Here is a 15,119-nt window from a genome sequence, read left to right as displayed (position 1 = left end):
AAACAATGGGATAATTTGAGGTGCCACCTCATATTTACCTTGTGGATTTCCATGCAAATTATCCCACAAATATCTATGTAATCTCATTTATCCATGCAACCATCACATCTCATTTCACTCCTCTCCTCCCCCCTCTTCTTCTTATTCTCGACCAAGGGTCTCCCACCACCACCTTCACTCTCAATTCTAGTTACTTCAAACACACTCTAGCACAAGAAATCCTCTCATTCATCTTCCAAATTCTCGAGAGTTTTAAGGGTGCATCAGAGACTCTCCATCAAGCTCATACATCCTTGTTAAGTCATTGTGAAACTCTATAACTTTTGATTCAAGTTACTCTAGAAATCTCTTCTTAACCCACATCATTTCATGGTCCATGCTCTAGATCCACCTTAGGTTCGAAATCTACTCAAGAAGCTTGCTAAGGGTCGAGATCTTTCCATTTCTTCATCAAAAACCGAAATCTCCAAAAGCAAAGTGAGTTCAGACCCCCTATTTTCGTTTTTACTATGTTTTGGGGGAGAATACAAGTTGTTTTGTGTAGATCTATGTGTGTATGCATGATTATGTGTGTTTTTCATGATATATGTGTGGTTATGTGTTATGAATTCCATGAACTTGAAGATATACTAAAAAAAGTGATGATACATGTAGGACCTAACACTCATTTCATCTTATTATGCAAAGAAAAGGTTTTGAAATACATCAAAGTTACTTAAAACTAAGAGATTTGCATAAAAGGGCCAAAAATGACAAAATAACCAAAAATGGGGTATTTTTATAACTCACGGTTTTTATGGGACCAAAAAGAATGAATTTTGATAAATATGAATCTTTTTGATATTTGTGATCTTAAAAAGGGCTAGAAGTGTAAAAGTTCATAAATGGGCTTCTTTTGGGCTTTTTCGAGTTTTTGGGCAAAGTTTGTAAGTTTTTGGACTTTTGTGGGCTTAATTGTCATTTTCAACAAAGTTGTGCAAAAAATGTAATTTTTTGATAAGAGGAACGAAGAATGTAAATTTATTAAAACTTGGGCCAAAAAGATGAATTTGTTTTTAAATGGGCCGAAAATGCACATTTTCATAAGACCAAGCCAAAAATGATATTTTTGACAAAAGTGAGTTAAAAATGTTATTTCAACTTAAAACTAGCCTTAAATGCAAAATTTTGTCCTTAAAGGACCTAAATTGTCATTTTTACTAAGAATGAGCTAAAATTGTAAATTTTCGGTTTATAGGACCAAAAATGATCTTTTACAAAAAGATGAACTTTTTATGTCACTTTGGTAAACAACATAGCTTAAACAACCAACGTAACAAACCACTGATCGAATTCGGTATTCACGTCCATATTGGGCCTGCAATAATATACATGTTAAATGGGCTTTAGTTGTCCTTTTTCATGTATATTGGGCCCGGGTATATATATTCTCATTCCTTTTGAGCCTGGAAATAATTTATATGCTTAGTGGGCCTTAGTTGTCCACTTCATGTTTATTGGGCCTGGAATACACCTTATATGTTTTTTTCTTTTTCGCGTAAATTCGATTAAGGAGCTAGTGAGACGTGTCGGTTGACACCTATTGAGTGTACAGTCATAACATGTAGTTATAACCAGAGTGTCCTGGAGGGAGAGCGGGAGTTTGTGTATAGATCTATACGGGGGTGACACCCCACACCTGAGCTGTTCGCTACAGTTAGACTAGGCCAGTCTAGGGTGACAAAAACCATATATTATTCTGTCGGCGTCCAAAAACGACATGACAGGCGAAATTGTCATTATCTAGTATGGTTATAACGACTCACTTAGAGGAATTAACGTTATAAAATTTACGGGAAACCATCCTTGTGATTGATAACACGGTAAAATACTCGCGTTGGTACTCAACCTCGGGTGTTGAGATTCCATCATTCTCATAGGCAGACAACATCGGGTTATCCGGGGTCATTCTCTTTATACTCTCACAAACATTAACACACATGCATTAATACAAGATCGGACACAAACATATCAAACTGTTCTTCAGAAAATATCGGATTTTCTGGTGTTTACAAAGTAATACAAAACATTTTCTCAAACATGCTTATGAACTCACCAACATTTTTATGTTGACCTTTTTAAATTAACTTGTATTCTTAGGAAACCGTTGAGCAGGTTGGGCAGAAAGAATTCATGGATATTTGTTATGTTTTGTTTCATCATACTTTGAATATTTTGGCATGTAATATTGAAATACAATATTTGATGTAAACCAATGACAGTTGTAATATTACATGTGTGATGATGATGATGATGTTATGTTTCAATTATATACTTTGTGATGATACTACCAGAATGAAGTCACCCAAGCCCCCGGACGTTTCCGCTTTTTGGTTCGGGGGTGTGACAGTATCTCATAGTAGTCGAGTGTGGGCGAGGTCCGTATCTCGTATTAGCTGAGTGTGGGTGGGGCCCGTATCTCAGAGTCAGCGGAGTGTGGGCGGGGCCCATATCTCCCAGTTAGGGGAGTGTGGGCGGGGCCCGTATCTCAATGAGTGTGGGTGGGGCCCGTATCTCCTAGTTTCATGTTATGTGTATGGTATGTGGTAGTTTGGGGAGACTCACTAATCTTCGTGCTTACAGTTTTCAGTTTTGGTTTCAGGTACTTCCGGTAGCAAGGGGAAGGGCTCGGGATGATTGCAATGCACATACCATTTGTTCAGCCTGGGATGTTTATACTCTGATATTTTGATATACATTGATATGATGTTTGAGATATTATGACAAGTGTTTTGGATTACTATGGTTTTATTAATAATTAAAAATGAAATTTTTGGTCTGTATTTTTAGGATGTTTCAAGTTGGTATCAGAGCCTAGCTTTGAGGGATTCGGGCACACTCTCGGGTGTGTCTGAACTCAAACTAAGGACTTGGTATGAAAATTTTCAAAAGAAAATCATTTTTACAAAAAGAATTTTGAAAAGATAAAAGAATTTTAAACAGAGAAAAAGTGTGTGGTGCATGCAATCAGTCAAGCTCAAGTAAGTACACCCAAATTACCCATACAAGTTTATGTTATGATATGATTATGAGAACTGTATGCTAGATTAGGACTAAGGATCTAGGTAGGATGCCTTATGTGCCTATTATATGTGTATCAGCTTTATGAGAATTGCATGCTAGTTTAGGATTGAGGATCTAGGAAGGATGTCTTATGTGCCTGTTATATGTATCTCGGCTTTATGAACCGCATGCTAGTACAAATTAGTCAGGGATAGCCTGAGAGAGAGATATGCTTGATTATGTGTACTCGATGCTTGAATGCCGCTTGCTTTGTGCTTTTAGGAGTTCTAGTTATCTTTTGCTAAATAGTAGATCAATATGTTAAGTTACATATTGCGAGGACTAAATAATTTCAGAAGGTTAAGTCTAGCCCTATTGTGCAGCTCTTGTTTGAGTCCAACTGTTGTAGGGTATGATCTCTCATTCAAAGAATTATCTAGTCTTAGTGATATGTAATAGTATTCAAGAGCTAGTTAGGGGGAGATAGCAGGGACTTCTTATGCAGTTGATAGTAGAGAGTGGGTTGGTGATTACCCTAGGTCAAACCTAGGATGAGTTTAGCATGAGATCAATAATAGTAGTAGTAGAAGGGACTTGGTGGAGTCAAGGTAGTTCTTGAGGAAAGTATGAATAGATGTGGAAGGTAGTATGGGCCCATACTAATGAAAGCAGAGGATTCGTAATCGAATCAAGGAAGGCTGAGATGAATCCAAGAAACTTGTAGAATGTGAGATCCCTCGAGTTATGATGAGTATACTGATGTTTGTTATGGTGTATTTTCAGTATGGTGACGCTACGCACTAGGCCAGTTGGCACTTCAGGCACTGGTGAGGGATCAGGCTCGGGATCTAGAGTCGGGCAGCTTGACGAGCAGACGAGGGAGTTTATCTCATCTGAGATTACATGTACCATTCTAGACCAAACTCCTATGATCTTTGGTTCGGTCAAGGAGGGTATTTTAGAGCTTCTGGATGAGAAGCTGAGCACTTTCCGCACCGAGGTGGCGGCCATGATGGGGTCACGCACACTGACTTTCAGGGAGTTCAGGGCTTGTGGAACTCCCGACTACCATGGGGCTCGGGACCCCATTGCGAGCATCAGCTGGTTGACGGATTTCGCCAATGCATTCCGCACCAGCAGATGTCTCGAGGGGGACAAGGTTAGACTTGTGTCCTGTCTTTTGAAGGACATGGCACGTGACTAGTGGGAGGAGGTTGGGAGAGCCATTGGAGATGATGCAGTTTTGGATGCGAGGACCTGGGGTGATTTTGTTGGGTTTTGAGCATTCTAACACTTCCTAAGTGTACATGCAACCCTATTAAACCTTGGATCTATGTTTGTCTAAGATACATGCAAAATATTATTTTCCAAGGTTTATAACCTATCTAGCATGGCATGGGGTACTTTTAACCATAAAAGAACTAGATGAATTACATACCTTTTGTTGATTGTTGATTCCTTGGAGTTTGAGAGCCAAGCACCAATAATGTGAATGCCTCAAATGGAAATCACAAATCACCACAAACTTGGAAAAAATGTATGAGAGAGTATACTAACTCTTGATTTTGGCCACCACACTTACACACACATTAGGGTGTTTTTCATGCAACATAAGCTTGTTTATATAGTGTACATGGTTAGGGTGAAACCCTAATAACCCATGTCTTTTCCTCTTCCAAGGATCCATGGGTAAAAGCTCCATGGATCATCCATGGACTTCCATATAAGCTTAGCCCATTCCCAAATGAGTGTTAGCCCACACCATATAAATATAATAGCCCATGATTTAATTAGTCTTCCTTTTAATCACTAAATTAATTCATAATTAATTCAAGATTAAAACTAATTAAGTAACATGACTTTATACTAATATATTATAACTTATAATATATTAATAAATCGTAAGTATACAACTCTCATAAAATTATCCATAACTAGTTTGGGTGAAGTGCAACCCAAATGGACCATGTCGGGTCGGGTCAAGTATATACCAAATAAGTTATGGACTTAGACACCTTATCCAACAGACTCCCACTTGGATAAGTCTAATAACTGTATTTGCCTATATTACTTCAGGAACCAACCGGCAATCGTAGCTCTCGAAAACTCTTGTGAACTATGAAGCGCCATTTTAGATAAGTGATCATATAATCCTCTGCTCTCATGATATCAGCCGGACAAATACATGGAACAATGTCTTACTTATTGTCTAGCAGTTGTTTCTCGATTTCCGATTTGTTTGACAAAGAACTTAACTGAACACATCAATTTAGTTCTGACCGGGCCCGGTACATGGGTCAACACAAAATCATCGAGGGGCCCAGATATCGCTTCTATTTCTAGAAGGAACAGATAAACTTCGAATCATATGCTTGTTCTACTACTTATTGAATTGCACACAAAGGCACGTTTTATAACATCAAGTTACTGATGCGTTTACGTGCAATCAATGCACAACCAACTCATAGGTAACAACTCATATCTCTAAGTTTGAAGACTTATATGATATTACCGTCTCACGATCACTCGAGATAAATTCCATGAAGTGATACAAGTGAGCGTGGGTTTATTCCAATACTCATAACTTATGAGTACTCATGAATGTTGTAGCAACCATTGCTATGGCTAAACACCTTTAGTCATCTACAATCCCAATTCATGACAGTCTTGATTCATACCTACTTCCGACATATGACCGACTGTGGAGAGTCTGAATAAATTAATTATTCTGGAAGTCAAAACATGCAAAACTGAAACAATAGTAAATAATTGACAATGATAGCAACACTTTACTCATAAATAAATCACAAATTTTATTCATCATCAAACGTCGATTACATTTTACAAGTTTCAGAAAAGGCTATCTAATCTGTAAAACTAATATCGTCCCTCAGCCCGATGCGCCTCACATGCTGCAAATGCTTCACCCTCGTCAGTCCCTTCGTAAGGGGATCCGCAGGGTTCTCATCTGACGATACCCTCTTTGCCACGAGGAGTCCCTCTTTTATCTTGTGTCTTATGAAGTGATATGTTCTGTCAATGTGTCGGGATCTGCCATGATCTCTTGGTTCCTTGGTTAAGGCAACCGCACTATTGCTATCACAGAAAATCTCCATAGGCTCCTTAATAGTTGGTACAACTCCAAGGTCTCCGATGAAGTTCCTCAGCCATATCGCCTCCTTTGCCGCTTCACTCGCTGCTATGTACTCTGATTCACAAGTCGAATCAGCTACAGTCTCCTGTTTGGAACTCTTCCAAGTGATTGCCCCTCCATTTAAGGTAAAGACCCAGCCCGACTGAGAGCGGAAGTTATCCCTATCAGTCTGAAAGCTAGCATCACTATACCCTACTACTCTCAAGTCATCACTCCCACCAAGGGTAAGGATCCAATCCTTAGTCCTCCGCAGGTACTTGAGAATATTCTTTACCGCAGTCCAATGAGCCTTGCCAGGGTTCCCCTGATATCTGCTGACCATGCTCAAAGCGAAGGCCACATCAGGACGGGTACAAGTCATAGCATACATGATCAAACCAACAGCGGAAGCATAAGGTAATCGACTCATCTCAACTATCTCATCTTCTGTACTCGGGCTCTGAGCCTTGCTCAGTTTGGCATTGCTTTGGATCGGTAATTCTCCTTTCTTGGAATTCTGCATGTTGAACCTTTTCAGCACCTTATTCAAGTAGATACTCTGACTAAGTCCAATTAGTCTTTTACTCCTTTCTCTTAATATCCTTATCCCTAGGATATATGTAGCTTCTCCAAGGTCCTTCGTAGCAAAGCACTTCCCAAGCCAGGACTTAACCACCTGCAAGGTTGGGATGTCATTTCCTATGAGTAATATGTCATCCACATACAGTACCAAAAAGCTAACTATACTCCCACTAGCTCTGACATACACGCAAGATTCATCTTCACTTCTTGAGAAACCAAACTCTTTGACCTTCTCATCGAAACAAAGATTCCAACTTCGAGATGCTTGTTTCAATCCATAAATGGATTTCTCAAGCTTGCACACTCTATTGGGGTACTCTGCACTGACAAAACCTTCTGGCTGATTCATGTAAACATCCTCAGCCAACTTTCCGTTAAGGAAAGCGGTTTTGACATCCATTTGCTATATTTCATAATCATGAAATGCAGCAATGGCTAGCATAACCCTAATAGACTTAATCTTTGCTACTGGTGAAAAGGTTTCATCATAATCAATACCCTGAGTCTGAGTAAACCCCTTCGCAACCAGTCGAGCCTTATAAGTGTGCACCTTCCCATCCATGTCGGTCTTCTTCTTGAAGATCCATTTGCACCCGACTGTCTTACGGCCTGGTACATTGTCAACCAAGTTCCAAACTTGATTGTCATACATGGACTGTATCTCGCTGTCCATAGCCTCCTTCCATTTAGCAGACTCTGGGCCTGCCATGGCTTCCTTAACACTGTTAGGTTCATCCAGATTTACCAGTGTACTGTCACTGATAAATGTATTACCTTCCGTAGTAATATGAAATCCATAATAAAACTCAGGTGTGTTCCTAACCCTTGTGGAATGCCTCGGAAGTATAGACTCGTCAGCTGGATCAACATGAATTTCCTCCTGAAGTTGATTGCTAGTGTCTGAGGTTCCTTCACCAATTGAGTCTTGAATTTCTTCAAGGTCAATTTGCCTCCCACTGTCTCCTTGGTTTATAAATTCTCTCTCTCGAAAGACCCCTCTCCTAGCCACAAAGACCATATTCTCACTGGGTCTGTAGAAGAGGTAACCAAAGGATTTTTGTGGGTAGCCGATGAAAATACACCTTTCACTTCGAGGTTCGAGCTTGTCATGAGTTTCGCGCCTCACGAAAGCCTCGCAACCCCAAATCTTGATATGGTCCAAATTGGGAACTTTCCCAGTCCACATTTCATGAGGTGTTTTGGCAACCTTCTTTGTAGGGACTAGATTAAGGATGTGGGCGGCAGTCTCTAAGGCATACCCCCAAAAAGAGATTGGTAGCGAAGCTCGACTCATCATAGAGCGAACCATGTCCAACAAAGTTCGATTGTGCCTCTCAGCTACACCATTCAGATGTGGTGTCCTGGGAGGTGTCAATTGTGAGACAATCCCACACTCCTTAAGATAGTCGAGGAACTCAGTACTAAGATACTCACCACCTCGATCGGATCGAAGCATCTTAATGTTCCTGCCCAATTGATTTTCTACTTCCTGTTTAAACTCTTTAAACCTTTCAAAAGTTTCTGACTTATGTTTGATTAAGTAGACATAACCATATCTACTAAAATCATCAATAAAAGTCACATAATATCGATTAGCATCCCTTGTGGCGGTTTTGAATGGTCCACATACATCAGTATGTATAAGGTCCAACAAACCCTCACCCCTTGCACAAGTACCAGTGAAGGGTGATTTTGTCATTTTTCCAAGTAGACAAGACTCACAACTATCATCCGACTTGAGGTCGAACGACTCCAGGACTCCATCCTTTTGGAGCTGGCCTATGCGTTTCTTGCTTACATGTCCAAGACGACAATGCCACAAAGATGCTTTATCCAAGCTAGTAGAAGAATCAATACATAATACATTATTTCCTAAATTATCTACAACCGATACAGCTTCATACACACCATCGCAAGGTAATGCTTTAAAATAAAGAACATTATTAAATAAAGCATTAATACTACCAACTTCATTATCAAAAGAAAAGGTAAAACCTTGTTTGTACAAAGCATGAAAGGAAATAATATTCCTCGCCATTTCAGACGAGTACACACATTTATTCAAATCTAACTTTAACCCACTATCTAGCAACAAAGTATAAACTCCAATCTTGGTAACAGGTGCAACCTTCTTGTTCCCCATGATTAAGTTTATCTTTCCGTGCTCCACATCCTCACTTCTTCTTAGGCCCTGCAAGTCACAACAGATGTGAATACCACAACGTGTATCAAGAACCCAAGAATTAGAATATGGTGAGTTATTAGACAATATAGTGTAAATACCTGCATGGGATGGTTTCACTTTCCCATCCTTGACATCCTGCAAGTACTTTGGGCAGTTTCGCTTCCAGTGCCCCTTATTTTGACAGTAGAAGCATTCATCATCCTTAGGGATGGCAGAAGGAGTGATAGAACCACCTTTGGTTCCAGATGAGAAGCCTTCAAGGGACTTTCCCTTGGTACCCTTCGAAGGGTGCTTCCTCTTATTCCCTTTGCCTTGCCCGATAGCCAAAACAGGGGTAGTAGTAGGAGTAGGAGTAGCAACCGACTTACTCTTAAGACCACTTTCGGCAGTCTTCAGAAGTCCTTGAAGCTTACTGAGTGTGACTTCCTCCTTGTTCATGTGGTATGTCATACGAAATTGATCATAACACGATGGCAAGGAGTGCAAAATGATATCAATTGCCAACTCCTCAGGGAAGTTCACATTCAGTTTCATTAGACGGTCCACATACCTTTGCATTTTCTGCATGTGGCTCGTGATTGGTTCGCTATCCTTCATACGGGTAGTGATCATGGAGGAGATTATTTCATACCGCTCTTGACGAGCACTCTGATGGTACCTTTCCATCAGATCCTGATGCATCTCAAAAGGGTAATAGTCCTCATAGGACTTTTGGAGTTCAGCTGTCATGGTGGCTATCATGATGCATGCCACCTTGGTGGCATCTCTTTCATGTGCCTGATACTCAGCGACCTCCTCAGGAGTAGCAGTGGACTCATCAAGCTCCTTTAGCTCCTTATCGAGGACATATTCCTTGTCCTCGTAACGAGTAACCATCCTGATGTTCCGGATCCAATCCATGAAGTTGGAACCATCAAAGATGACCCTCCCACAAAGGTTCATGAGGGAAAAGGAGCCAGTAGGGTTAGAGCCCGAAGCTTTGTTGTTGGAAGACATCTGAAAAGAAGAAAACAAGTTTAGATTAGATATATCGAATCCTTAATAATACACCCAAATGTAATATTAAGGCTAGGATCCAACACAATATATTATAACTTAGAAGAGGGATGCCGTAATCTAAGCTATAATATATTTGAAGGTAGGTGAATGACGATTCACCAATTTCCAGCATGAAAACGAAATGAATTATTAGGTTTAATTGGTTTTTGAAATTCCTAGATTCTTTTGAGATTCATTGAACTTTTCAATGGCATGTTTCAATCTCGATTGTGCCCTTCAAGTTTTGTGACTGGGATGCCGAGGATCACAAAACAAGGTGTGAATAACCATGCAAATTCACTTGGTACCCTCAATATTATCACCTAATCAATGTGCCGGTTAACCACACACGCTCCACCGATCTATGATAAACATTAAGTCACCCTTCGTGATCCTTACTAGTCCAAGTTAGTGTGCCGGTTAACCACACACGCTCCACCAACGACTTGGTAAGGTACAAAGTGTGAATTTCATGCGTTAGCACCATATTCACATTTTCCTAAAGTAACTAAGATTGGGAATTTATAAAAGGTTTAGTTACTTTATAATATTCATCATACTTTTAATGAGAATTTATAAGTCCTTGTCCTACCCGTTCGGCTAACGACCCTCCACCAGTCAAGCAAGCGGTGGGTGAGAGTGGACACCCATTAAGTTGCCATTTTATAGGCAACAACCTTATACCCACCTTATAGACTGGCTTCGTGAATGAGGCGTACTAGCGGTAAGACGACTTTGATCTTATACATATATATAATAATTAACCATTAATGTTATAAATAGTATAAGGGTTGAATTTTAACTTTTAAAACTCTAAGGGTTTGGAATTAAAGTATATTAAAGTGTGTGTAACTTTACAAATTCCAAAACTTGAGGACAAGTTTTGAAACTATTCAAAACCTTTCATTTCATAACTTATGAATTAAAGGTTCATAAAAATAAAGACTCTTCATTTCCATGTAACTTATGTGTTTTAAGTGTGTGTTTAAAAGAAGTGTCCTTTGGATATCCATAACTTGAGGACAAATTATGGACTCCATTAAAACACATAAATGATCAAGAATTAATCCTAAACAATTCAGCAAATAATTCCTATCATCTTCTAAATTCATAAGAACATGAACATGATTATCAAAGTTTCAAAAATTATATGAACACATACAAAGCATGAAATTTTGATATATGCTATTGTAAATGGATTAAAACAACCATTACACCAACCAAAAACAAGTTTTAAAACACCAAAACAGTTTAGGGTAATGTTTCTAGTCCATTTCCAGCAGCAAAAGTCGAAAATCTGCATTCTGAGGCTCCTACTCGCCGAGTGCACGAACCTACTCGCTGAGTAGGATGAGTTTACTCATGAACTCGGCGAGTCCCCCCATGGACTCGGCGAGTTCATCATGCAGACAGCAAAAACTTTGACTTTTTTCACTATTTTGCATCAAGTATCAAACAAACAAGCCTAGGCTCTGATACCACTGTTGGGTTTTGAGCATTCTAACACTTCCTAAGTGTACATGCAACCCTATTAAACCTTGGATCTATGTTTGTCTAAGATACATGCAAAATATTATTTTCCAAGGTTTATAACCTATCTAGCATGGCATGGGGTACTTTTAACCATAAAAGAACTAGATGAATTACATACCTTTTGTTGATTGTTGATTCCTTGGAGTTTGAGAGCCAAGCACCAATAATGTGAATGCCTCAAATGGAAATCACAAATCACCACAAACTTGGAAAAAATGTATGAGAGAGTATACTAACTCTTGATTTTGGCCACCACACTTACACACACATTAGGGTGTTTTTCATGCAACATAAGCTTGTTTATATAGTGTACATGGTTAGGGTGAAACCCTAATAACCCATGTCTTTTCCTCTTCCAAGGATCCATGGGTAAAAGCTCCATGGATCATCCATGGACTTCCATATAAGCTTAGCCCATTCCCAAATGAGTGTTAGCCCACACCATATAAATATAATAGCCCATGATTTAATTAGTCTACCTTTTAATCACTAAATTAATTCATAATTAATTCAAGATTAAAACTAATTAAGTAACATGACTTTATACTAATATATTATAACTTATAATATATTAATAAATCGTAAGTATACAACTCTCATAAAATTATCCATAACTAGTTTGGGTGAAGTGCAACCCAAATGGACCATGCCGGGTCGGGTCAAGTATATACCAAATAAGTTATGGACTTAGACACCTTATCCAACAGATTTTTCGACCAGGTTCAGGGCCGAGTTTGCACTTGTGATTGAGATGCAATAGTTATCAAGGGAGTTCCAGGATTTGGAGCAGACGACAGAGACTGTGGCAGATATCACCGCCAAATTTAAGGAGAGGGCCCTTCTCGTTCCGCATTATGTGGCGGACGAGGAGATGAAGAAGGCCCGATATCATGAGATGTTGCGGAGTGATATCCGCCAGTTTGTGAGCCCCTCCAGCTGCAGAACGTTGGGGGATATGATTGCCAGAGCTAAAGAGAGAGATCGATTTAGAGATGGAGAGGAAGAGGAAACCAGATGTGGCATCTGGTATGGAGGGTTCGGGCAAGAAGCCCAAGACATATTCCCGAGGGAAGGGCCAGCAGGGTCGAGGCCGCTAGGGCAAATGCGGTAGGTCGCACGAGGGGACGTTCAGGGCGGGTAGTTCAGGCTGCTTTAAGTGCGGCTGAACTGGACATGTGAGCAGGGATTGTACTGCTGCTTCTACCACCACATTATCTGATCTGATTTGCTTTCAGTGCAATCATAGGGGCCACAAAAGGTCCCAGTGTCCGAGTTTGGCAGCAACAGGGAAGGTGGTGGCACCCGCCCCTGCTACATTAAGGATTACAGACGGCTGTCAGGGCCGGGCAGAGGCGCCAGTGGCGAAGAGCAGAGCCTTCCAGTTGACAACAGAGGAGGCACGTGCAGCACCTGATGTCGTTATGGGTATGCATCTTCTCCTTATCTCTTTATTTGTATTGATTATTGCTTATGATTATGTGTTTGTTATAGGATCCTTCTTAGTGAATGGTATATCAGCCTTGGTACTGTTTGATTTGGGTGCCACCCGATCTTTTGTGTCGCTCGCGCCCATCAAGCGATTCGTATGAGCTTTGGGGGAGCTGGATTGCCCACTGGATGTGGAGATAGCAGATAACAGGACCGTTAGGGTTGCGAGGGTTCACAGTGGGTGTACGCTACAATTATTCAATGAGCAGTTTTCTGTGGATCTAGTTCCTATTCCCCTACGAGGTGTGACAACCCGAAAGATATTCCGTTAACATAAACCATGCCGTTAATAAAATTTATTTTTATTTTGGGTTTTTCCGTTCACCTTCAAATTTAATAATTCATTTAGAATTATTATTATAATTTCCTATGTGTTGAAACGAAATATTTATTTGAGTGAAAACACTCTAAATAATCTTTTGAAAATTTCTAGACTATGACTAGTGCGGGTAATGGTTATTTACCCGGGTAAAATATTAATCCGTTTAATGCCGATATTGGGTGTATTCCCACCGGGTCACTAACTCTAGTCATATATAAAGGATGAGAGGGCACTTTTGAGTCCTTTTCCCCACTTCAACTTTCTCTCTCTACTCTGTCTCTAGAAATCGAACTCTCTCAAGAAATCTTCACTTTCAAGCTCCAATTTGGTAAGTGATCCTTCCTAACTAGTTGTTTATCCTATCATGCATGCAAATCTATGTTTGAACTTCCCAAAAATCACCAAAAGTATGTGTTTACGGTTTGGGGGAGCCTCCCAAAAACCGTAAACTCCTTCAATGGGGGTTTTGAAGCCCCAAAACCCTTCTAAACCTCTTCTAATGCTTAGATCCTTACATGCATGGAGCTAGAACCACAAGATCATGAATTTTTGGCCATGAACATGAGTTTACGGTTCTTGAATGTTCAAAAACCGTAAACACCCTTTCATGGGGTTTTGATGCTCCTTAACCCTTCCAATGCATGTCTAATGGCCTTGAAACTTGCTTGGATGATCTTAGAACCCTAAAGCATGTCCAAATGAGCATAAACTTGAGTTTACGGTTTGGGAACATCTCCCAAAACCGTAAACACCTTCCAAGGGTGTTTTAATGCTCCAAACACGTTGCATGGCTTGTGTTTGAGTCTAGAACTTGCATGAATGGCCTACAAACCACCAAAACACATGGAAAATGGACAAACTTGGACAAGGGTGGGTTTACGGCCGTAAACCCATGAGTTTACGACCGTAAACTCCCCAAGGGTGGTCCAAGGACCGTAAACCCTAATTCCTAGGCCATTTCATGTCCCGATCACTTCCTAAGCCATGGAATCAACCTTAGAACCTTCCCGTGTGCAAGATAAGGTCATTGATCAACCAAGAACACATCACCCATGAGTTTACGGCCGTAAACTCATGGGGGATGTGGTCTTTGGACCGTAAACCCCCCTAAGGGTTTACACTTGAAGAGTAAACACCTTATCTAGGCCCTACACTCCTTAGATACAACCCGTACCATCCCTAACACTTGAATTGAAGTGTTTTCGTGCCTCGGAGTGTATTATCCTGCTATCTTAGTAAATCAAAGTCTAATTAGATACAATTATGTATCTCCTCATGTTACATAGGAACCTCACGCGTGTTCAAGCCCTAAACTGATACTTAGCATCTAAACCGGCACATTCTCGTCAGGTGAGTTCATACCCCTACACCATTTTCTGTGTTTTTCATGTTTTCAGGGGGGGAATACAAGCAAAAGTACAAGGAAACTTGTACTCAAATCTATTATTTCGTATAACATAACTACATGTTCAATATGTTTTAAACATTGAAATCCGTATTAACCAACCGTCTAACTCGTGGAGTTAGTTTTCAAAACCAATTGTGAAACTCATTATAAAATGTTACATTTTTACATTTCACAAGGATTTCATGTCATTTCATAAACCGGGATTTCCTATACTATTACTTGTAAAGTTCATTATTCTTATGATTGGAGACACGTCCTCGGTAACACTCCACATGGATACGAGAGTGGAGGACTACTCCCATAACCAGAATCTCTTGGAGGGAGAGCGTGACTTGAGTGTATAGATCTATACGGGGCTGACTACCCCGCACCCTGCTGCTAGCTACAG

The sequence above is a fragment of the Lactuca virosa genome, chromosome 2 (genome assembly GCF_052849685.1).
Source record: "Lactuca virosa cultivar CGN04683 chromosome 2, Lactuca_virosa_CGN04683_v6, whole genome shotgun sequence".
Taxonomy (NCBI): domain Eukaryota; kingdom Viridiplantae; phylum Streptophyta; class Magnoliopsida; order Asterales; family Asteraceae; genus Lactuca; species Lactuca virosa.
The sequence above is the reverse complement of the archived record's forward strand: the minus strand, read 5'-3'. Positions refer to the sequence as shown.